This window comes from Rhynchophorus ferrugineus, unplaced genomic scaffold (assembly GCF_030347505.1).
Source record: "Rhynchophorus ferrugineus isolate W39M unplaced genomic scaffold, kcgeb_rfMv2 rfM1, whole genome shotgun sequence".
Lineage (NCBI taxonomy): Eukaryota > Metazoa > Arthropoda > Insecta > Coleoptera > Curculionidae > Rhynchophorus > Rhynchophorus ferrugineus.
The window spans coordinates 7,150,528-7,177,199 of NW_027472580.1; positions in this window are offsets into that span (position 1 = coordinate 7,150,528).

Sequence of the window (26,672 nt, forward strand, 5' to 3'; positions counted from 1 at the left end):
TAGCTTCTTACCACTAAAATATAAAAAAAATAAAACCAAATAACGCTAAAGCTTTTGGCATCAATTTTATGAACAAAAAATTCAACTATTTTTTAAAATGTTTTAGCTATTTGAGAGAAATTCTACATTCTACTCGACATATGTGAATATTTCATCCAAACATAGATTAGCAAAATTCGAAATTAACAAAAATCACCTGGCCTCTCTGTTTGCAAAATATTTAGATATTGTAAATCACCAGATTAGATTTAGTTTGATGTCTGGTGGACAGAGAACAACTCAAAAAAATTGTTCTTGCTTAAATACTGCTAGTAATTGAAATGGTTCTGGAGACATTGCAATTCTGATTCATTTTAGGTTTCATTAGTAAATTCATTTTTTAACAAACAACCGTTATTGCAGGTTACAAATACGTAGTTAAGTGAAATGCAAGGAATATTAACTATTATGAAGGATATTCATAGATTTTTTATTCCTCCTTTGCTGATGAGTTGTTACTTCCTATATAGGATATAGGACAAAGTAAAAAGCAGTAGAAAAACGAAAGACACAGAAGGCAAATTAAAGATGAGCTACCTGGAAGGGCTAGATCGAAAAGTGGAATAAATAAGCAAAGACCAATACATTCCTTCAATATACATTTCCAAATTGTCAAAAATAAATCATCTGATTTTATTTCTTATTGTATTAATATACATGTAAAGTCAAATATCAATTTCCAAAATTTTTCTCTTCCTACATTCTGTGTTTTAATATGCAAACGTTTTACTTTATTTGTTATTCCGTATTTATATTTCTATATACATAAAGTAAAAGAGATAATTTGTATCTATATTTGATGCCTTCAAGTTGCTACACATAATGTTACTTAAATATGACACTTTATTATAGTGTTCAGTAGTGTAGTAATTTAAATTTATCAATACTTTATCGATATTAAAACTTAAAACAGAATTTAGTTTTAAATATATGCCATTTAAAAATGTTGATTAATATTAATTCTTGAGATGGCTTGCATATATTTTAAAATGTTTTAATACACACACAATTATTATTTGAATTGATTTTCTATATCAAGTATGTTTCTCATCTTATACTGTAAAATTTTTTTTTAAACAAAAGAAGTCTTATATTAAAATATCTTTTAATAAATTAATATCGATTAATCAGTTAAAAAAAAAGATCGGTCAAAAATATCGATATGTCGATAATCGGCATGCCCTAACTATTGTCACAGAAGTTCGAGCTCCTCCGATAACAATAAGCATTATTATTTATCAGCAAACCTTAGTTTGCACATATTCCTTATGGCAATTACAATCTTGTGTCTCATTCTAACAAGAAACAGTAAATAATATAAAACGGTGGGAATAAAGTTATTGTAAAACACTTTCATTAGTCGACTTTACACCTATAATTATAGGACAAATAATTGTTGCAGACGTGCCATTGTTGGCAACGGCCAGACAATCAGGGATAATGAGTTTGTTTTTTACTACGTATAGTAGAAATTAATTCAAACACACCTTCAGTTAGCGGTGGCGAAAAAAAGAACAGACAGCAGAAAAGCATATTTCTCTAATTAATTAAAACATAATGACTTTGACGTTTGCATTGTAGTAAAACCTCGTTAACGCTGTTTGATAATCACTGTTGCTGATATCTGTTAGGTGTACAAATGTAATTCATTCAATTTTTATTGACTCAACTATCCAGCCACAATCCACATTAAAAAAAACATTCAAAATCCTTTAAAGTTTATGATGACCTGAAGGGGATATTACCTGTTAGTATGGCTAATGAGGTAATTCTACTTATCTCTGTGCGTAGATAATATTTTAACTTCATATAAATCCCCAAATATTACTCCTTGTAATTAGAGAATTGACAAAAGAAAGACGAAAATCTATATAGAATATGGTATAGAACCAGAAATGCTGTAGACAGAACAATATTTAATAGAATAAGTAATAAGACAAATCAAAAGATTAAATAATATAAACAGAATTGCTTCGAAAAATATATAAACGAATTAAGCCCAAATAAAAGCAAGTAGACAAGGTTACTCGCTATGGAAAGCAACTGGAAGGTTTAAAAGACCAATTATTAGAGTACCGCCTATTAAAAATAATCAAAATGAATGAATTAGTCGCAGAACATTTAACTACGCGTAATCCAACTGAATTATATATAACTTGCGATAGATATAAATTCTGTTTTTTAGTCTGATGTAGCTGTAAACCTGATTTCTCTAATTGAAGTTTCCACAGAAATTAACAACAACCTCAATCCTAAAAAGGCTTCTGGAATTGACGATATTTCACCTGGTTTATTAAAATAGCTGCAGCGAAAAGCAATAATAATGCTGACATATATATTCAATACTTGTTTGAGACTGTTCTGGAATGTTTTAAGGTTGCTGGAATAATTATGCTTAAAAAAACCTGACCAAATCAGTAGAATAAGTTGGATCTTACTTTGAATTTGCCACCATTGGACAATTGATCAAGTCCACAGAGTAACAACGGTTGTAGAAAAGGCATCTGAAGAAAAAAATACTGCTCTGCTATATGCCTGGATGTCTCACAAGCTTTTGACCGGGTATGGCGGTTGGGATTAATATACAAAATGAGCAAATTGCTTTCGCGCAATTATTGTGTATTGCTGCAATCTTATCTTTTCGAAAGAATATTCAGAAGCGAATCTGGGACGAATAATATACCGAAATACTTCGGAAAAGAGGAAAAATCCTGGCCAAAGTAAGAAGACTGAGCAAAGCAGAAAAAAATTAACGAAATTTTTTACATGTAGCCATGATGATACTACCCATAACACATTTATATTACGTTATTTAGTAGTATAAAAGCTATTTGATTATATATATATATATATATATATATGTTATACAGAAAATTAATTTTTCTTAAATATTCTGTAGACATGTCACACATCTTCAGAATATGAACCCGCCATTCAGCAAACAAACATCATAAACATAGTCGCTATTGATAGTATTATTTTGCGCAAAGTACTAAGAAGAAAATGTTATTCATCATATATATATAAGAATAAATAGGACAAAGACCAGAGATAGGGACCAGAGAGTCCGATATTAATGGAGTCATGTATGGTCTAGAACTGGTATGGTAGAGACGCCATCTTCTAAGTTTAATTATTTAATTGCGTGTTTCAATCACATCAGTTGTTGACAGTGTAGAGTCGAGTTAATAGTCCTAAAGCTTATGATGAGAAAATCCTTTCCAAACCTGTTAAACACCTCTTCCTTTGCCACTGTTTATAAATTTTCTTCATCGATATAATTATAATTAAGCGAGAATATGTTTATTCTTAAATAAAAGAAATGGTGCCACAAGGGCTGGGCTAGGACTGGTACTCTATGTGCTATATGAGAGTGATGTTCTAAATAGTGAATATGAAATAATCGCAACTTTTACTAACAAAGCTGAAGACCCTACCCTAGAACAGAACCATGAACAGGCTACTGAGATACTCCAAGTATTAATTTGTAGAATTAACACTTGAAGGAAAACTAGGCCGCATCCAAATAAAGCAATGAAAGTCGGTACTTATAAATTTTACGAATAAATGGAACAAATATTTACTCTAATACTGATCTATTAGAATAATTGCTAGGTGTCGTTTATTCTAATATAACATTTTCTGACCCAGCTAAATATCTGGGAATGATCTTAGACGAGAAGAGCCTGACATCAAACTGAAGAGAACGTATTGGCTACTTGGAAGAAACTCCAACTTATCTATTTCAAATTATTATTTCAACTTGCTTGGACGGTATTTAACTCCAGGGTTGCGCCAGGAAGAGCAATACATAGAGAGTGACATAATAAGTGACATAGCGTTTCCAGAGAAAAGCTCAAAGAACATCATTGACACACCGTGGTACTGCTAACTTTAATGTAGTTAAGTTAGAACGCAAGGCTAGAACTAGTGAGTAACGACCTTAGTTTAAATGTTACCTATTAATTTAAGTAGTGATGTTTTTAGTTTATAGCGAAATAAAAATTTCACTATAAAAAAATTATATAACAAAAATGTGTGCGTAACCGAAAAAAAAAACCTGAAAATCGATTTCAATCTTAAACAGATAATAACATAGTTTCCATAGTTCTCATTATTGATGCATTAAACAATACCCATAACGGAGCGCTTTTTACGGACAAATTGACACGCACAAGTATCGGATTTATCGAACCTTTTACTCCAACTTCACACCGTCGTGTCGTACACGATCGACCTCTTTCGTTGGAATTTTTTCTGACGAAAACAGGAAATTTAAGTAAAAGGCCTACCATAAAAATAATTCGTTGTCATGACAATAATTAATTGGGAACGTGGGTTTTTACTCGGCGAGTGTAATGATCATTACATGGAAAAAATACGGTTTCGAGCTTTTATCCTTGAACATCTGGGATTCTTTCGTAAATTTACGATTTGTTGATCAGACGCTGACATGAAAAAATGAATTTTAATTGGTTTTCATTATAACTTAAACCACTTTGAAATCAACATGTATGTTTTAATATTTAGATTGTTTATTAGTTTTGAATAGAGATATATTGGTGAAAATGTAAAGATCATAGTAAACATTCGTCAGATAACCCAGCTTAACCTAACCGAAATGTTATATTTGTAAGAATGTTCGTCTGGCCGGTCGGAATGTGTGGTTGTCGATACTATTGTCCGAATACTCAGTACTATGTTGTGGAAGGAATTAGCACGGAAACTGAAAACACTAGTGGAATAAAAAAATGTTTATTTTTATATTGAATGATACATGTGGTCGACGGGAGAATGGACAGAATATTAGTTTAGATAAAGGAAGTACGATAGCGCTGCGGAATTGGTACTGTTACAAGGGAATAGAGAAAATAAAAGAGAGCGAGATATCGTCGTGGTGGTCTTTTATAGCCGGGAACCGCATGGAACAATCCATCAACATTGCCAAGCTTTGAAATTGGTGTAGATGAATTCGTGGTGGTCTAAAGGGTTGTTGCGGTCGCTACATCACTCCCCTCCTAGTAGAGCTGTTGTGGAACGTACCTAAATGTGGCACAGGTTCCTGTGGGCATCCGCAATTACGCAATCAATCGCGGAGGGACTGCTTATGAGATGGGGATCGCAACCAGAGTGAGAAGTTTTACAGTATCAGCTACCATCGAAGGTGTAGCAGGACGTCTTTCTTCTTGGGGAGTTCCCTTTTGTTTCAGGGTACCTATAAGTGTGGTGCCTTACGTGTCCCATTCCGTGCTGCAACAGTGTTCATGCGTTGATGTCGTGCATGATGGGCTTCTGTGATTTTCGTCGCTCGCGTTAGTCTCGTGGCATAACGTCGACTATGTGATGTTGATGGGTTACATTCCTTGTGCTATTCTTCCATGTACGTGTAGAGCACCTATCCAATGCCTTCTGTTGAGCTGATTTATCTGTTAGGCACTTCGAGCACACCCGGGTCACCAATTGTAGGAATGTTCGTCTGGTCGGTCGGAATGTGTGGCTGTTGACGCGATCGTTTATCGGAACACTCACTACTATTTTGTGGAATAAATTCGCACTGAAAACACTGGTTGAATAATTACTTATTTATCTCGATTGTAATTGATATATGTAGTCGACGGGAGAATAGATAGGGTATTGGATTAGGTAAAGGAAGTACGGAAGCGCTACGGAAGTAGTACTGTTACAAGAGGTAGAGAAAAAGAAAAAGAGGGCAAGACGTCGTTGTGGTTGTCTTTTATAGCCGGGAACCGCATGGTACCAATCCACTAGCGCTGCCAAGCTTTAAATTTGGTGTAGGTGAATGCGTGATGGCCTAAAGGGTTGTAGCCATCGCTAAAGATTCCAATTGCACTTAGAAATTTCTCTAAATAAAATAGCATTTTTCTAAAAATTATAGACCTATCTCATTGTTACCAGAATTATCTGAGATATTTGAGAAAACCCTGTTGAAAAGAATAAAACCGAAATAAATTACAGAGAGAAAAAAACGTAATATCTACACACCTGTTCGGGTCTATTAACGAACGTACAACAATTCTCCAGGTTCATAGAAAAACAGATCTAATTAAAATAGTTTATGAAGTTAAAAAGGTATCTTCGGCTATACTATTAGATGAACTAGAAAATTTATAGTCAAATAACAGGGAGTCTGTTGAGCAATAAAAGAAATGAATTGTGGACAATTGGAAAATATTACGATGGCCACATTTGCTGATGATACTGCCATTATAGTTGTCAGAGACAATAGTGAAGAAGCAACGTAAAAACTGCAGCAGATCCAAAGTTGGAAAATAAAAATTAGCGAAAATAAATATGTGCATTTGCAGTTATATATCATTCGATGTAGTAACAAAGCTAAGTCGAAGCTAAAGCTACCTCCGAATGATTTTTGATGTAAAAATTTTCTGAAAGGAACATGTAATAAAGACAAGGAATGACCTGCAGTTACATATAGGAAAACTCTCACTCATTTCACTCTCATGTCAATATTAAAGTAATACAACTCTGGGATATCACCAGAACAAGACACAGACTCAAAAGAATAGAAGCCTATGATCTTGTGTAGTGTAGTGCAGTGTAATGAGTTGTATTTAATAATAAAAACAGCAATGTAAATATATAAACATTATCACACCAGAGGCTAAGATATGGTCGATAGGTCCTCCTAGATATATATCTAGATTTAAATCATTATAGAGACAAATTTGAGGTTACTTGGCAAATACTAGTAAAAATGTAATTAATAAATTAAAAAAGTACTTTGGTTATTTGATTTTAAGAAATATTATCATCACACACTTAAATTACACAAAAATTACCCCATATGATGGTACACATCAAATACTTATCTGCTTTGGTTTCACACATTTTAATGTGGCAATTTTAATATCAAATATAAAGAACGGCCTAAGCATCAAAAAGTTCAAAAATAATTAATTGATATATTTATTGGACGAAAAGGACGTGTTTTTAGACGTTTGATATGATAGGCAAGACTCAAAAGATGCAAAATGGATCTACTACATCAATCTTAAGCAGAAAATAGGATCCAAAAGAAATATTCATGGCCATAAGGCCGATGACCTAACCGCTCTTATCAAATCATTACCGATCGTTCCAGCTCAAGATCATAAATACTTTCTCTAGCCGGAAAACCATCGACGCAGTAGTTACAAAAGGTTCTGGCACACACTGCATTCAATAATACCGTTCAGATATCTCTATCAGACCACAAGTTGAAGCAGTTTTTTTACGCGAACTACACTAATTAATTAGTTTCTTCAAGAGTAGCACCGATTATCCAAATCCGCCTTCAAAAACAACTCGATAAGACGGTCCAGTGATTAAATTTCTTGAGGTTGCAAGCCCACCCACAGGAAACCCTGGCCATATTTTACAAGAAGGGTTTGGCAGTGAAAATTTCACGTCTTAAAATCGAGAACATTCAAATTCCATGGTCAGAACAAGCCACCTATCGCGGTCTTCAGTTCGACCGAAAGTTTAGATGGAATTTCCAGATTAAATGGTCCCTCCTCTTTCCATAAGTCGTTGTATATAGTTTTAGTGTTTACCTCAAATATTTCTCACCTAATCAAGTTGAACGTCTACAAGTTTTTCAGAAAAAATTCCCAAGAAGATAATCAATGCCGCGTGTTTCGTCAAAAATAATTGAATTTATAGAGAAACAAAGATGTCCCCCAAGTTCACGATTTAATATCCGAGCTCTACTAGAGATATTCCTCTACTCTTATAATATATGTATGACCGAGAGGGTCGATATTTTAGACTATTAACTCATCTTGGTCTTCGTGGTTTTATATCGTAGCCGACATCCTGCTCTTACTTCCAATCGGCTCGACCTTTCTCAGGCACCGTAAGCTGCATGGTGTGATAACGACGTCATCTCCTTGCCTGGCCTTCGTGCTTCCTAACTATTGTATACGGGTTACTGGCAACCTCCTTATCAACAGTAAGAAGTATCAGTAAGGGACATGCAATCAGTTGATATGGTGATGTTTAGTGGATAATCCAGAGGTAGTTTCCACTTAACCAGTCTAACTCGCTTATTCCTAACAGGATTATCATTCAAAGTTTCATGGAAAAAAAGCATGGATTGGGTGGCACACAGTTTCGAAATTTTGAAGAGATTTCACAATGGATGATCAGAATGATAAGTAAAAGTTATTTCTACAATTAAAAAACAATTTTTCTCAAAAAAATGTCTTGTTGAAGTGGTAAAATAATTAGAATACAGAGAAGCTCCTAATATTTTGTCGATATTTTCAGATATTTTTTTTTAAATATATTTAAAAGTCTCCTTTTACCAACTATGGCTTTATCTTGGTTAATGGCATGACTGGGATCATTTTTCCTATCGGATTTTACACTCTTGCCTAGGACAATCACAAATGTTAAACAATCACAAACATAAATTTACGACCATGCTCCAGCAGAATTCGAACCCGCGATTATCGCAACAGCAGGAGGACCGTCCTATCGCCTTTACCACTGTGCCACCAAGCCGGCTTCAGATATTTTAATAGTATATAGTATGGATATTAGCTATTCTTTATTATTATAATTCTAGACCCCAGATTAAGCGAATAAAATTTGTTGTGCAACGTGGAGTAAAAGTCGCGCTCCCATTTTGATTGCCTATAACTTTCCTCAAGGAAAAGATAAGTACGTTTGGTTTTCATAAAAAGTTTATATGGTCTTTACGTCTTTTTCTGGTTATGATTGAAATATATCGGCTAAATGATAATCGCTATTCGCTATGCAACTTTCGGCTCCTTTTAAGGCATTTTTCATGACATTCTGCAACATCTGAGGCTGAATTTCTTCAATTGCGTGACAAATATTGTCTTTAAGATGTTGAATCATTTTAGCTTATTCTCAAACTTTTAATTTTGAGAAATCCCATAAGAACAAGTCTGATACTGTTATATCTGGAGTCTTATGGAAATTAGTCTTTATGGAAGAACGCCATTCAATGATTGAATTATTGAACGAGCTGTGTGTGCTTTGGTCCCATCTGGCTGAAACCACATATTCTCTAGTCCTTGCTCTTCAGGTGCAAGAAAATTTCGAATCGTGTCTTGGTACCGTTTAGCAGTAACAGAAACTGTAACACCTTAGTCATTTTCAAAAATAGGAACCATTAATGTTTTCAGCATGAATACCACACCATAGAGTTGTTTGTAGTGGATGCAATGATGTTGCCTGTTTATTGACGTGGCCGCTGAGAAGAAAATGGGCCTCATCGTTCATTATCAATTTAGACGAAAAATGTTTAATTTCATAAGACAGCTTTAGGATTGCATTACTCTAGTCAAATCATTGATCAGGATCTCTTAGTAGCAATATTTGGACTAGTTGAATTTTGTACGGGGACATTTTTCAATCAGTTTTCAAAATTCGCCATAAATTGTGTGGAGAAATGTGTAATTGGGAAACGCGTCTCCAAATTGATGTTTCTTGAGACATTGCAACACTATCGCGTACCATAGCCACATTTTCAGCGTCTCGAGATGTCCGTGGTCTTCCAGAATGGGGCCTGTTTGCTGTCGTACCATACTGTCGAAAATTCACATGTAAACGATATATTTTGGTTTTGTGAGGAACTGGACGATTAAGATATTTTTGAAACAATTTCCGCTGAGTGGCAATAATGGAACGATTATTTTTAATAAACATTGTCACTATTTCTGGTCGTTCTTGTGGCGTTTATTTATCCGTAATACAATTTGGACATCTACACAACACAATGGTTAACGCGAAACTGAGCTAAACGTCACACATAACCAAGGTGGCGCACAATCAAAATGGTACCTGGACCTTTGCCCCATTTTTTGCTCAAACTATTGCTAGTGAATATTATTAAATGATCTTCGAAAATAATAGTATAAAATTCATTTTTTTTAAACCTCTATTGATTTTCAGTGCCGATATAAATACTAACTGTTAATATATTCTTAGAAATACCTAAAAGGGAGTCCTACTCCACAAACAAACTTATTAAACAGTGTCTCTCCTGACTATATTTTCTGTTCAATGCCAAAGGTCACATATTTACATTTCAGTGATGTTTGATGTATAGCAAAATATATTAAGGATTCCAAAAACGTTCCCGAAAAGTTTTCTCCAATTTTCTGAACGAAATAGGGACGGCGTCACGTGTTCAACGTTCACCCGCATCGCTGTTAGAATAAGAATGTAATACGTGAGTGTACTGGGAGCGTCGTATCGATGATTTAGTTGAGACGAGTGAATCTGTGGAGCTACAGGTGGTTCGGAATTGTTGATGAATTTTACGGTTGTTTGTTTTAGTAATCAAACGGTGTATACTATAAAAATGTCTAAATTTTTATGAGTTAAGATCTGATGATATGTTAAGTAGATTAGGTTAAACATTCAGTTAAAAAATAAAGGAAATTATTAAGTAAAATATTATGGAATCATTTTTTTAATATCATAGTATATTTCGCATCAGTAACTTTAGCCACTTTAACATTAGTTCCTAGATCATAAAATAGTTATAATTTATATTTAGAGTTGCAACCATAAAACTATTATCTTTGATTTGCCATAAATTAAAAATTATGGGGAATATACGACAATTCGAAGAAATAATAAAATAGAGTAGAATAAAATATATAATGATGGCTGGATAAATAAATAAATAAGTAGAGCATAATGAATAGAGAATAATAAATATAAAATAACAAATAAAGAATTACAAATCAAGAATAAGAGATGGCAAATAATAAATAGAATGTGAGAAATGAACGCTAATAAATATAAAATAATAATTTGAATAATAAATAATAAATGATAATTAAAATGAGAAAACTGAAAATACTCTGTGAACCTACTCAATAATTGATGAAACTCAGCTTGAACGACACAAAACACAATAAAATAAACAGAACAAGAAGAACGTAGTGACTCTGGCCGTCGCGTCTTTAGAAATGGAGTCTTATGGAACTCTAGCATCCCTAGAACGTGTATATATCTGGCAATTACAACCCTCGAAGAAATGTCAACAATGTTGCCATTCATGGTAATTATTTTTGTTGATAAGTGTTCGCAACAAACCAGACAAACCATACAATTAATAAGAAGCCACAAAACCGCATAGTTACTTTACACTATCATTCAAACCTTTTTTAAAAAACACTTGAAGGACACAAAAATTAAAATGTCTAAAATATCGAACCACAAAATGGAATTCTAGTATTATATTCTAGTAAGTATCATAGACATTGGGAACGATTTATGATTTCTTTGAATGGTACATGTCTCCAAATATAAACAAATAAAACTTGCTTTTACACTGGTTACTATCAATTTGGGACTAATTGATGTATTTACAACATCTAATGCCTTACCTAGAAAACACGAAATAAACGAAACTGAGGAACTGAATTGTTTTATAAAGAAGCCTGGAGATTTCACCAAGTCCAACGCACGATATATTATTAAATTAATTACCATTGCCGTTCCGTACGCTGAGATTTTCACGAAAATTACATATATTAATACCTGCGTATTTTACCACGCACTTTTTCTATTATTTGGATTTTTTTCTCCTGCGTACACAATGATCAGCGGCAACTCGCGGTTTCTTAAAGGCGGAATACTGATGAGGCAACCTCAAGACCGAGAGGAAGGAAAAAACACATGGGAAAAATCAATTGTGCGATCAGGGAAAAAAACTAGATTGCTATTGGGTTTAAAATTGCGTTTACGAGGAAAATCGATTTTCATTGTATTATTGTGAAGAACGCGTACTGTATAATTATATTAATTATATTTTTTTCTAGGTTGTTAGGCGTCAACTTAATAAAACTGTAATTGGTTTATCAAGATCATGCTAATACTGTTACAGTTATCACCACTGGAATGAAATATGACTCGTAACACCTTTCGTAATCTTATATAACACATTTTCAACGATACGATAGTTCTAAAGAGAAAAAGAAAGATTTTCTAGAAAATAGTTAAATTACTGGAATTAAAATCAATTAAATAATAATGTTTTCAATAGTAAAATGCATTAACCTTATTTGATATCTCGTTATATTGTGTTTTATAAGTTTTATTGTAAATACGAATAGGTCATTTTGATAGATTTTACTTTTTCCACATAATCGGTAATACTTTTAACCAATTGCATACAGAAATGTAACGTTCTGCGAAAAATGATAACAAGAAGTCTATAGTCTACTCATACAATATATTAATGTTCATTACAAGAAATAATGAAATATTAAAAGTAAATCTGAAAATATTTTAAGGCAATATTAAGGCGTTTGCAACATCATTTGTGACAATATGTAATTTTATTTTTTGAACCTTATATAAATTATTTTGATTATATACATTACAGCCCTATGTTTTGAAAAATCTATAGTTAATTTAACAGGTCAATTGAGAGGTCCCCGGTCCGACACATAGATGGCACTATTAGAAATAAATCTATATGTTTTTTTAATTAGCCCTAACTCTGAAAAAATGCGTGTATAAATTTGACAGCTGTCAGATCATTAGTTTGTGACTGATAGCATTTTGAGTGAAGCAACCTTTGTTATTGTGAAAAAAAAATGGATAAGATGGATTTTCGCGTCTTGATAATATATTGATTTTTGGAGGGAAAAAATACAGTTGAAGCAGAAACTTGGCTTGATGTCGAGTTTCCGGACACTGTCCCAAGAAAATCAACCATCAAGGATTGGTATGCTAAGTTTAAACGTGGTAAAATTAGTAAAGAAACGTTTCTCTTAATCAGCGTTTTATATTTATTATGTTTGTGATACATATTATAGGTGAAAAAAATGGATCAAAAAAAATGTTATATGAATATGAGGTAATGAAAATATGCGGAAGTTAAAATGAAACTAGCTACATAATCTGTATAGACGGAAAACATAGGACACATAGAAGAATTTATGAAATATTGACATTATCTTGTAAACATTTAAAAGCTTTAATAAATATTAAGGTTTTTAACGGTTTGTGTTAAGATATGTAACTTTTATTGTGTGAACTTCGTAACTATTATTTGGTTATTATTATTATGTTAGTATTATTAGTTAGTTAGTTATTAGTTATATTATTTTGATTACAATTACACTCCTGTAATATACATTTCTAAATTGTGTCAAAAAAATTAATTACCTAATTGTGTTCGTTATTGTTTTAATATATATATATATATATATATATATATATATATATATATATATATATATATATATATATATATATATATATATAAAATAATATATTGGTTCATTTATTATTCCATATTTATGTTTATGACATAAAAGGAAAGAAAGATCAAATATGTAAATTTAATAGTTACAGATCTTCTGAAGTTTTAGTAACATATTTTTATGATAGACCCTTTATTTTGAGAGAATCATAAGTAATTTATTAAATAGAAATTCGACCACAGAATTATCACTGGTTTAGAGTTAATGTCACCACACGACAGAAAAAATATTATATGGAAAAAGGATTATAGAACGTCGGTCTAATAGAATAAATTCAAAATTATCATTTTTAATATTAGAAACAAAACTGACAATTGGAAAATGAAGCAACAGCATCACCATAATTTCCTAAACGTGTTTGATGGGCGTCGTCAACAGATTTCTTCAAATAAACCAACATAAACGTAACCACATACTAACTAATACTATATAGTAACTGATATTGGCTGAATATCTCAAGACTATAAATAGAAACTGCTTAATTTGTGCGAAAATGTATAAAAACTATTGATATTAATATTCAAGTTAGGTTTATTAAGACTTGTTTACTTTGCATTTCCACTATTGCAAATAGATATAGCAGATTCTAATAGTATTAATTAATAATATAATATATTAATATATTTCCGTGAAGAACATGTCATCGATGTCAATTCCCAACTCGCTGCTTTTGGTGTAGTTGGATTGGATATTTTTCACTAATAAACCAATGAGTGATTTTATATCACGCACTTGTTTCTTCACCAAACTTTGTAAAGTAAAACAAGACAACAAATCCAACATCTTATTTAAACAGTGCATGAACAAACTTTGAGTATCCTTAAGCTTTGAGGTCACTTACTGGTGCATATGCTGAACCCTGTTCCATCCGTTTTTTGAACATTGGCGTTGGTAAATTTACTCCTAAGTGTTTGGTACAAAGTTCGATAGAGCAACCTCCAAACAGGCCAAATGTTTAAATAAATAAATCGTTTTTAAGAATTATTCCTTGGTAGGGGACAAAAAAACAAACCGCGTTTTACATAAAAATCTTACCATTTTTTGGTCAAAATAGTACAGTACGTTTCCACGTTTATTGTTTAAATCTTTTATCAGATAAACTAGTTCTGTTTCTCGGACGTGTATATATGAGCTGAAATTACACCTAACAGACGATTACTGATGATATCAAGTTATTTATGGGCCATATGCAAAATGCAGCTGTGACATACTACGCAACAGGTAGTCACGGTTGACACATCGTTATTATCAGATTTACTTGGATTTAGTAGATTGTGCCAACATTTATTTGATCTAATATAGTTTAATAGTATTTTACAATTTAGTGTCACTAAAATTACTTTGTCTTTTGGTCTGTAAAAATAAAAATTATTATTACTCTTATTACTATATATAGTCTATTCAAAGTGTCTTGTATATACGTCAAAAGATGTTTAATGTATTGACTGCCCCAATTTGTAAATTTGTTTTAGAATCAGACAATCTTTTCCATCTTATTTTACTCTAGTTAAAAAGAGACACAATGTTGTCTGATTAGTTCGAACACGTAAACAAATGAGCCTGTCAATGTCGTCTGTTTCAGACATATGAAAAATTCTTGGATAGTGATAAGAGGTTAGAACTCTAACCTAAAAATATTATTGCTGTGTAATTAACTGTGGTTCTTAGATGTGCTATAATGTTAAAATATATTATATTTGATTATATTTTTGTTCAATTATTTTATTTAGATTAGAATTCTGTTGTATGTCAAAACCAAACTGAACTAAAACTATAATGCGGCAATATCGTGGCGTTTTGATGTCTTTAATCTAAATAACGTATGTGCAAAATAACTTTGAACAGATTATATTTTAAACTCATTTTATTATCAACAAGGATTTATTTGGACTGAATAAATATCAGTATGTGGGATTCGATCCACGATCATCCGTATCATATGGACTGGACAGTGACCAACTTTTTAGGGGCTATCCCAAACGACGAAGAATGAACTATACGCCAAAAAACTATATCAGAGATGTGGAGTATATTATACTAAAATTCATGAGAATGTATTTGACGTGATAGTGAATAGTCTATTTCGGCATCCCTTGTGTCTGCAATAGAAATTTAAACTAACATAACCTTAATTAACTCTCGTGTCCACAACTTTCTTTTTTAAGTTATTTATAATTAAATCTGTTCTCTCAGAGCTGCTACTAGAAACTATTTCTAACTAGCCTATCTAGCAATAATCTGTAGTTCCTCATATATTACACCACTTCACTCACATACTAATACACAAGTTTTTAAGGCTTGGTATTCTCCAGAACGTGAGTGATAATTACAGCTCCATTATCTAATTGCTTGTCTTAGCTCTTTGCGTTTGGTTGCGGTCAATCTTGACCCCCTATATGTTTATAGGTTTAGAATTAGGTTAAGAAGTTTTAGGGTAAATGATGTGGCTCTGTGAATGGAGGTAAAACGAAATGAAACAGTGGTGTTTACATTATGTGACCGTTATTTATTGGCTATATAAAAAAATGTGAAAAATACAAATGATGAAACGGATGGCAGCGGTGTTACCTGGAGACGAGGCTTGGGCAGTCGATGCTGGCACGTCTAAACCAAATGAGCACTGAATGACCGAAATATCCTTCAATAACATCCCAGATAAACGTCCCGGGGTTGCCGCCAGCTGTTCGTTATCCGGTTCTAGTTGGCGCTGCTGGCACCCCGTCCCGCCCGTGTTCAACATCTGGGATTATATTTCTGGGTATTTTGTAGACCCTTATTCCACGATGTAAAATTCGACATGATTCAAGGTCGCTACAAAGTATTTTCCAAATTTAAATCTTTCTCCCATATGGTTAAGTATTCTTCAATATTGTTCTTCTCTGATTTAGGTGTGTAGATATTTAGGTGGACAGTAAGCTGCTGCAATTCGTATTTCTTGTTTAGTCCATATTAGTCCAACTACTGTTAACTGTTTTTATACTTCCTTTAGGTGTATTTATTCGCAGTGCCTTATTGTCTTTCCTATTACAATTGCACTAGCACTTTTATTTTTATAGTCTGTTATTTTAAGGAATGATTGTTCTGTCGGCACATCTATTTGTTGGGTATTTAGAAATGCTCTTTACTACAAAGGCAATTTACTTAATTCAGAATACCCTTGCCATTCCAAGTTGATACAGGTAAATCTTATTAGGGTGTCAGTGTTCTTGGCTCCTAGTTTGTTAAGGCTTATATCGACCCTTTAAATATGATAACCGGGAAACTTGAATGAAAATATCTCGTATTAATACTTATTAAAGCATTTAAGTCACGAATATAGTTAATCAATTTCAGTATAGTTGTAACTACGATTATGAAACTCGAGCAGCCGCCGATTTTTTACCAAACCCGAATTCGGAGCAGTGATACGCGTAATTATTGTAACGAGGAAATAATTATTAGTTGGTTGTGTGAAATTTGAAGCATTTACAGGCCGTAATACTTTGTATTTCGCTTCTTAATAACACGTTTTGTTCTCGGTCCCGCCAAGTGTCTTTATAGGCAATTCGATACGTTTTAACTTAATATTTCGATCATTGTTCTAAATCGCTCTCGTGCTATGCATAGTATTTAATTACTGTATAAGGCTTTACCGATACCTAATGAAGCTGTTACGGAATAAATTATCTATTAATTCCCGGCTATTAATAATTCATTATTGCGTTTTGTCTTATTTTGTTGCTACACAATTATTTAACCGGCAATTAAGCGTCATCTTTTATGTTTGGAGTTGAGATGATGATAATATTTATTACAGCGCGGTCATTGTTTTGTAATGCCTTCATTTATAAAACGCTTTGCTGTGGCATGCGAACGTTGAAATTAATGGACTGCGATTCTAGATTGGGGATATTTATTTTTGCGAGTTTTTTAGGTTAGAATGGAATGTGGATGCGGTTTTTTCTCGAACAATTGAATGAATAGAATGTAGGATATGGTTGCAACATATATACGTACATTATGTTATTATTAATAAAACAATTTGTAAATATATACAGGAGATAATATAATACGATCGTTATACAATACAATACATCTTTCTTCATTTTGGCAAAATTGTTTCCGTGTTAATAATAAGACGCAGTGGTAAAATTTATCTTTGTGATTGTTTAATATTTGTGATTGCTCTAGGCAAGACTGTAAAATCCGACAAGGAAAATGATTCCAGTCACTCCAGTAACCTGGCTGGATCAGACTGGATGTTTTTTTGGGATGGTTTCTAACTTGGTCACTTGTCAGTAGGTAGATTTAATACCGAGGATCGGAGCCCACGTTAAGCTGTAGGTCTAGTCACTAAAAATTCCAAACGACCAAGTCTTGTAGGTCACATTTCAGTGTGCCCAAACGTTTTGTACCGCCATTATTAAAACAAGCGTCCGATGAAACATGTGACAGTATTCGCGGTAATGGAAGCAAATACAAAACTAACCGTGTTTTGTTGTCATAGTCGAAGAATGATAGTAGGTGAAACTCATATTTAACTGACAGAGACCAATGAACATTAAAAAGGACGGAGAGGAGAGAGCTTCACGAAGCTAATATTCATGAAACTCATTATAAAGGAAGTAAATGCTAAGCTGCTAAAAATGTGGTGATCATAAATAACGATAGAACCTAGGCAATTGACGATTGGAAGAATATGGTATGATCTAATAAACCATCGTTTACATTGTTTCCTAAAAAGTGACTGAATAAATCAAAGTACCCTTCAATAACATCCCAGATAAACGCCTCGGGATTGCCAGATATTCGATATCGTATATTATCGTGTAGGTTATTCCACGATGTAAAATTCGACATGCCTCAAGATCGCTACAGTACTTTCTGAAACACAAAAGATTAGTCTAGATTAGATTAGAAGTAAAAGATATTTCTCGGACTACGTATAATAGATATCTAGGAGTTTTGCCAAGTTTCTCTTAGTTAATTGATGAAAAACAACTCAAGAAGATGTATAGCACCAACTGTTACCGAATATAAAACTTATAGAAAAATTTTACCTAATAGTAAGAACACCCTGTATATGTGTAATCGGTCTAGCTAAACATCCCTGAAAAAACTCTAGAAATATAATTGCCATTGAACACTAATTTAGTGTCTATTAAGGCAAGGAAGATAATCGATAATCGACTTACTGATCGGTTTCCCTAAAAATGGGGCAATTTTTCACGTACGTGACTGCAAATTGCGTATGTTAATCGCATGCTAATTGATCGTACCTCATTAGTCAACGGGGCCTTTTCTTGCGGTTTACGTAATGGTTTTTTGCATTTTTAATCAAGCGCCCGGTTTCTTATATTGCGGTATCATCGTTTTGTTGGCGAAAAAATACAAAACAGATGTTTCTATCTTATTATATATACAAGGCATAAACAAAATAATACTAACTCCAGGCAATAACAGGTAAATTGAAAAGTTCGCGGCCTACTATAGTAAAACACATTTTTTTGGTAAAATTAGTTTTTTTTATTCAGCATAATTCCCTCCAGGGGCGATACATTGAATATAGCGACTCTCCAATTCGATACCATTTTTGTAGTATGATTTGTCCTTTGCTTCAAGATAGGCCTCAGTTTCAGCGATCACCCTGTCATTCGACGAACATTTTTTTCCCAACAAGCATTATTTTGAGCTTTGAACAGGAAATAGTCGCTGGGTACCAGATCTAGAGCATATGGTGGATGAGGAGACAACTCGAAGCCCAATTCATGGATTTTTGCCATCATTTTCACTGACTTGTGACACGGTGCTAAAGCTAAAGCTAAAGTAATAGTCGCTGTTGATGGTCCTTCCTTTTTCAAGATAGTCAATAAAAATTATTCAATATGCATCCCAAACTACAGAACATAACCTTTGCAGCTGAATATTGCGTTTTCCCACGCTTTGGAGCGGGATCATAGTGTACAGTCCACCCGGATGACTCTCGATTGGATTTCGGAGTGAAATTATGGAGCCATGTTCCATCTATTGTCACATATCGACGCAAAAACTCGGGCTTATTACGCTTGATCATCTTCAAATACTGCTCCGAATCCTCAACTCGTCGTTGGTTTTCAAAAGTCAAAAGTAAGCTGGCGCGACACCCACTTTGAACAGAGCTTTCTCATATCCAAATATTCGTGAATGATATGATGTACACGTTTATTTGACATCTTTAGAGGGTCTGCTAGTTCATTCAATTTCAATTTACGATCATTCAAAATCATTTTGTGCAATGTTTTTTTCGATAACAGTCTCTTTTGAGTGTCCACTGCATTCACCGTCTTCGGTGCTCATTTCACCACGTCTAAATTTAGCATACCAATCCTTGATGGTTGATTTTCCAGGGGCAGTGTCCGGAAACTCGGCATCAAGCCAAGTTTTTTTTTGTATTTTGGACTGTATTTTTACTGTATATTTCCTTTCAAAAATCAATATTTTATCAACACGCGAAATTCCTTTTTATCCATTTTTCACAATAACAAACGTTGCTTCACTCAAAATGCTGTAATTCGCAAACTAATGATTCGACAGCTGTCAAATTTATACACGCATCATTTGAGTGTAGAGAGCTAATTAAAAAACATGAATTTAATTCCAGTAGCGCCATCTATGTGTCAGGCCGGGGACAGTAGTAGTCGTAGTTTCAATTGACCTGTTATACTACATTTTGTGGTTTTGTTGGCAACACTGCTTCCGTGTAAATATATCGTCACGTATGTGCTTTGTCTACATACCAAGTCTTTTAGGTTAGGTCTCAATATTATACCCTTTGTTAAGTGACGGTTAAAATAAGTGATCAGTGAAGTGTTTATCGGCCTCATACAAAAAATATGGTAAAGTATTATCGACAAAGAGGAATAATGAGCCAAACCTGCAGAGTTATTATTGCAAAATCCTTTACAATACGAACCAGTAATTTATAGATTCTACCAAATAAGTGATACAATGATCATAAAACTTGGACATTTCATGGTTGGAAGAATGTGGAATGGTTGAATGAATCAATATTTATATTGTTTCAAACGGCCGGGTTTATGTAAGGAGAATACCAAAGGAAACCTGCTATCCGGATTACTGTCACCTGCAGTCAAGCATGGGGTAGGTTCCGGAAATGTGGTGGTATTGAGCTGATTTATTCATTCACATCGCTAGCACAATTACTGCACATCATCTCTCCTCGGAATTATCTTGATTTCCTGAGTAACAATCGGTGTCTCAAGATCTCGGTGTAATAATCGAATTCCATATGTTTATACGGGTTTCAACACTTGCTTGCAACTTGTTATAATAGCAGTTTATTACGTATTGATAACTGCGACCTTCTTTCAGTTAACCAATACATTTTTTATATTTTAACAGCACTTCTTTCCTTTTCTTTTCATCTGTTCCTTCAGAGAAGTTTTAGGTCAAGATTCATTCCGAGTTACTTCTTGTTGTTATACGAAATAATAGTATAATTTATTTAATTGGAGCTTCTTAAGTCTGATTATACGTAAACTGCATATGCAAAGATTAATTTTCGTTAGTTTAACACTACAGATTAGTTATTTATATTGTCATTTGTCTGTTGTAGTTTTCGTGTGGCTACTTCGCTGTTGTACACGACCGCAAGAATCACAGTGTTATCAGCCAATATAGCCATTTGTGGTATATCATATACCTGTATAAAGTAAAGAACTGGCCCTAATACACTTCCTTGATCACTTACTTAAGTGGTCTTTTGCATATTAGGATAGTTATATATGTTGGGGCGTTAACCCGCGATTTCAGTTCAATAAATACTAAACTATGTTTTGAAATATTTATGGACTTTATTCACTTATTTTAATTTCTATACACTGCACCTGTTTCCTTAAGCTTTTACATTCTTGTTCTATCTTTATTCCTACTGTTTCTCCGCTTATATACAAACTTAACGTAACTTTTTCTACATGTCAAACGTTACAACTGATTACATCGAGGACATTGGAACTATCTTACCCATTGAAGGAACAACTATGGTCCATCTACGTGTAAATCATATATAATTAAATGCAATATATATATATATATATATATATATATATATATATATATATATATATATATATATATATATACATATATATATATATATATATATATATATATATATATATATATATAAATATATATATATATATATATATATATATATATATATATATATATATATATATATATATATATATATATATATATATATATATATAATTTGGATATATTTCCAGAGTCATTGTAATGGTCAAAAAATAATACTTCGACCAACCCGATTCACTGCAGAAGAAATAACATTTCCCTGAAGTATTTTCAAATAGCCTTCTTTAATTAGTTTTCGATCAATTTTAATCATTTGAACTTATTATCAATAAAGCTGGATACAGGCCCCTTGCGTAACAGTCTGCACGGTGCGCTCTTCTAAAACCCGTTCGCTTTTTAATCGACGCACAAAAACACGAATGTTAGACCCAAAAACTAACATTTGGACTCATACATACCTAGAATGAGAACAAGAAAAGATCGTGTAAGGAGAAGATTGGTTTAAATATTGATACAAACATGCTAAAAGCTGTGGTTTCGATCCTATATGGATCAATTTTTTTCTGAAAATGTTATAAGAATTAATTGCTAAAAATTGTGCTAAAATAAAATTAATAAAGATCTTAAGTAATAAACAAATGGCGTTTCTTTTTTTCCGTCGAATGTTTCATCGTCTTAAATACGCTGAAATAACTTAATTATGTACCTACTATAGCCAATGACTTTGTCCAAACAAGGAAGGTTAGTTAAGTAAATTGCCTATCAGTTCATAAAGGAAGGAATAAGGTAATCTTCATTCTACTACCACAATTTTTTATAGTACCATCTCCATTTGTATCAGTAATTCATCTGTCTCTGCTTAAACTTACCGTTTTTACTTTTATCGGAATAAGTGATAGCCGGGAAAGGCTATATCTAGGCTCTATATCGGGAAAGGCTTTTCGATCGCTTTCTAGATTTAGCTCAGATAGATTAGTCTAATTGCCGATAATTACCAGACGCTTTTATTTTAGATTAATTTGTCCTTTACTTATAGATTATAAATTTTCGAAAGAAGAATTAACTCTTTCTGTACAGTCTCACTTACTGTACTGTGGTAATCTTACATTATGTAGTCTATTCAAAACAGTAGTGATACGGTAGACCTGTCAAAACGTCGCAATATTGCCGCAGCAACTCTGGATTTTAATGCATTTTGGCTCTGACATATAACTCAATTTTATTATAAATAAAATAATGAAACAAAAATGTTATGTATTATAATTTATTTAAATATTATAGTACATCTAATGCATATATTATCGAAGAAAATAAAACTACAATTAATTATACAGCCACAATAATTTATAAGTTAGAGTTGTTTTATTATATATACATTGAACTTTTTTCCACACTAGTATAGTTCTAGGCGCGTTTTTTTATATAGTGGTATCCCCAAAGTCCTAATCCATCTAATTAACAATTCTGTATCTGATTAATGTATTTTACTTTAATTATAAGCTTATTTATGTTTTTATGCATAGTTCTTGTTTCTTTTCATGAAATATATGCTTCTAAAGTCATTATAATATTACTCTATTTCTCTTGAGTTTGTCCTGTTACTACTTGTATACATCTTTCTTGATAAAACTACATTTTGTCACTGCATTCTCTTTAATGTATTTGCCATATCTGCAAAACAGTTAGTATTATTTCTCTCCTCATACATATTAACCAAATGTTCATGTATATTTTGAACAATAACACACATGCGCATAAAGCTTTCAGACTCATATAATACAATTACTTACAATTAAAGTCTATTAATTATATACTGACCTTTAGTTGTCTCCTCTTTCATCATCCTATCTTGGTAATTGTCAGCATTGAATTATAAACCATCATTCATTAAGTTTTATTCAATCATTGTCAATTTCAGAAAGACTAATCAAGTTAATAATTAAGCTGTTTATTTATAATCTATCATAAACTTGCTCAGAATTCTACAATTTGTCAATTTCTTCTTCAATGTGTCTGATCGAGCTCACCCATCGACAATGCCTCTTTCCATAAATCCAGACAGTTTTGATTTGAATATCGTTCTCGACCTGAATGTCTATTACAATAATTCTTTGCAATACTACATATCAACTCAATTGGATTAAATATGCAGTGATGAGACATAATATTCTGTGGCTATAACATCCAGTAATCTGATCTACCATGTATATTTCCTCAGGCTTATTTCTGAAGAAGTAAATTACATAAAATACAACTAAATGTTTCATAGATATTTACCAAGTAACAATTTGAAATAGTTCATTCTTTAACATCATTTCATTGAAACTTATTTTATGTACATTAAGCCAATCCTTATTTGCAGCCTTTGTTGATGCACTTGTTGGGATTTTCCCCACCAATGTACTATATATGTGGTGTATTATACATAATAATAACTGATGGTTACTTGGTGTTCTTTAAAAACTGATTTTCAAACCAGTGCAAAAACAAATTATGGTTCATTTCTTCATAGTAGTCACCCTTGGACTTTGTAGTGGAAAACACTAATTCTGCACCAGGAATAAATCCATTCGTGTTTCCAGCATGAAGAACTATATGTCTGCAATGAATTATTAATGAATGTTTTGACTAACAAGACCTAATGGAAGGTTCCTCGAACGTTTACATTTTTGCATCAACTTTTGTTCTCTTTACGCTATATTTATTATCATTTTACCATGAGCTACCCAATGTACTATTCTGAAATGTTTATTTCCCATTTAAATATATAATTTAATATAATAATTCTTCCTTGATTTTGTTATATGTTTTTGAAAATTGTATTCTTTTAAAAGCGATGTATGGAAATTCCATTAAACCCCTTCCTGGGTTATCTTTACACCTCTTAAATCCTGTATTACCCAACAGTATATGAAGAGATGTTCCACATCCTTCAAATAGTTGTATATCTTTTGGAATTTTATGGATAATTTCCAGACTAACAATTTTCTCTAAAATAATTGTATTAAATTATGTTTCGATTGGAAAAACTACTTACTTTTTTTGTTTTGTTTGTTTGAAACACGGTTTCTTTTTTTGTGAATTTAAGTTTATATTGTTTTTTTATTTTTTGAGATATTTTAGTGGCCGTGCCCATAGTAGTATTCAGTGCAGCTGCAACGAGCAAAATATATTTTCAATAATAACCTCAGCGATTTGAAATTTATTAAAACTTCTTTTTGTTAGAAGACAACACCTTTGTTTACAGTTTAAATAATTATGTCATATATAAACAATTTATTGCATTAAAATAAAAGAGAATATATTTGAGAAGTATTATTTTATTTATAAACTATTATAGATAAATGTTTTTATTTAATATACACAAGTTAAAAGCTCTTATTTCCAGTGAGGATATTTCTTGTACACTTTCGCTGAATGACAATAATCTGGAAGCTCTCTGAGAAACGCCCAAAAGCAGTCTGTTAGCATTGAGACTTGTTATCATATTACTTGTTATCTCTTCTCTATTTCTTTAATGTTCTGTTGACATCGTTCACGTTTTTCTTCACTCACATCTCCCAAATGTTTCAGATAGTAGTTGAAGTAAAATGGAGAAAATACATTTACGCTTATTAAGCTTCAAATCCTTTGGCATTATTTTGATTAATTCTTCAGAGCTAGTGCATTTATAAGTACCTTAAAATTTCTACATGACCTTTTGAAGACCTTTACTTCACCTTTGCTCCTTGGACTTAGAAAAACAAATGAGAAATTAAAACATTCATTGTAATTCTTGATGCACAAATTAACCACAGCGGCCCCTACAAATAATATAAAATGTATCTTTATATGATCATGCTTTTCTTAATCGTTAAATCATAACTTCCACAACTCTTTAATTGTTCCAAAAATGTCAGAATAACTTGAATGTTAATATCGATTGCAATACAAAACGTAATGATCAGACTTCCTATTCAAACTTGCTCTGCCGACATTCTGCTATCCCAAATTTATGTCACGAAGAAGACCCCGAGTTTCGATAATATCTCGATAGCCCAACTCAAAAAACTTCCCTATAAGGAGCTCGCCGAACTAACAAATATCATCAACGCCATTCTGAGGCTGCAGCATTTCCCAGCCACATGGAAACATGCATTCATCGCAGTTATTCCCAAAAAAGGAGCTAGATCATCACTTTATAACTAGAGACTTATCAGACTACTAAAAGACCAATTCCGTATACTCTTAATGATATTACGAAGACAAACAATATAATTCCAGATGAGAAATTCGGTTTCCGCGCCAAGCACTCAGCCGTTCATCAGGCCCATCGATTGGCCTCAAAATTCAATTGTGCTTTTAACCAACGTGAAAGACTTGGAGCGGTCGTCTTGGACCTAACCAAAACCTTTGGCAGGTTTGGCACGAAGGCACGAAGGCTTAATGGTGAAATGCATTCGGTTAGGTCTACCCGACGACCTAACCGCTCTCATCAAATCATTTCTGTCAAAACGCCGTTCGAAGTGAAGACTAAAGATATCTTCTACAGCCGGAAAACCATCGAACCAGCTTTTTCGCAGATGACACTGCTTACTTTGCTTCTTCAAGAGCAGCACCGCAAATCCAAGGCAGACTCCAAAAAGAACTCGGTGAGACGGTCCAGTGGTTACATTTCGGGAGGTTACTAGGAAATATTATAGGAAATCCTATTTTCAGAAGAAGCCACCTATCTCAGTCTTGTCTTCGATCGCAAATTTAGCTGGAACTCCCACATTCAAAGGACCTTCCAGAAAAGTCAAGGTTTGTCAATTTGCTGTTCCCGCTAATTAACCGGGTCAACAGGCTTCTTCTCTCAATAAAATCTCTTCTGTACAAAACACCAGTTTGATTATTCGTTCCATACGGCTCCAGAAAATAATCAACGCCCCTGGTTCGTAAGGAATAACCAAATTCCCAGAGAAATAGACGTCCCCCAAGTTCATGATTTTATATCCGAGCTCTACTCGATATATTTCTCCACACTTTGTATCTCGGACAATAGATATATTACCGAGCTGGTCGATATTTTAGGCCAATCACTCATTCGGCTCTTCGTGGATTTATTCTATCACAGCCGACACTGCCCTGGCGTGCTCTAACTCCAAATAGTCTCGAACTTCTCCGGCGAGCGATTAACTCAGGTACCGCGAGCTGCATGATGTGATAATGCTGCTAATGTGATGATGATGCTCCGTGTCCTTGTCTGGTCGTTGTGCCTATTAACGGTGTTACCGATTACGGGCACCCTCCATACTA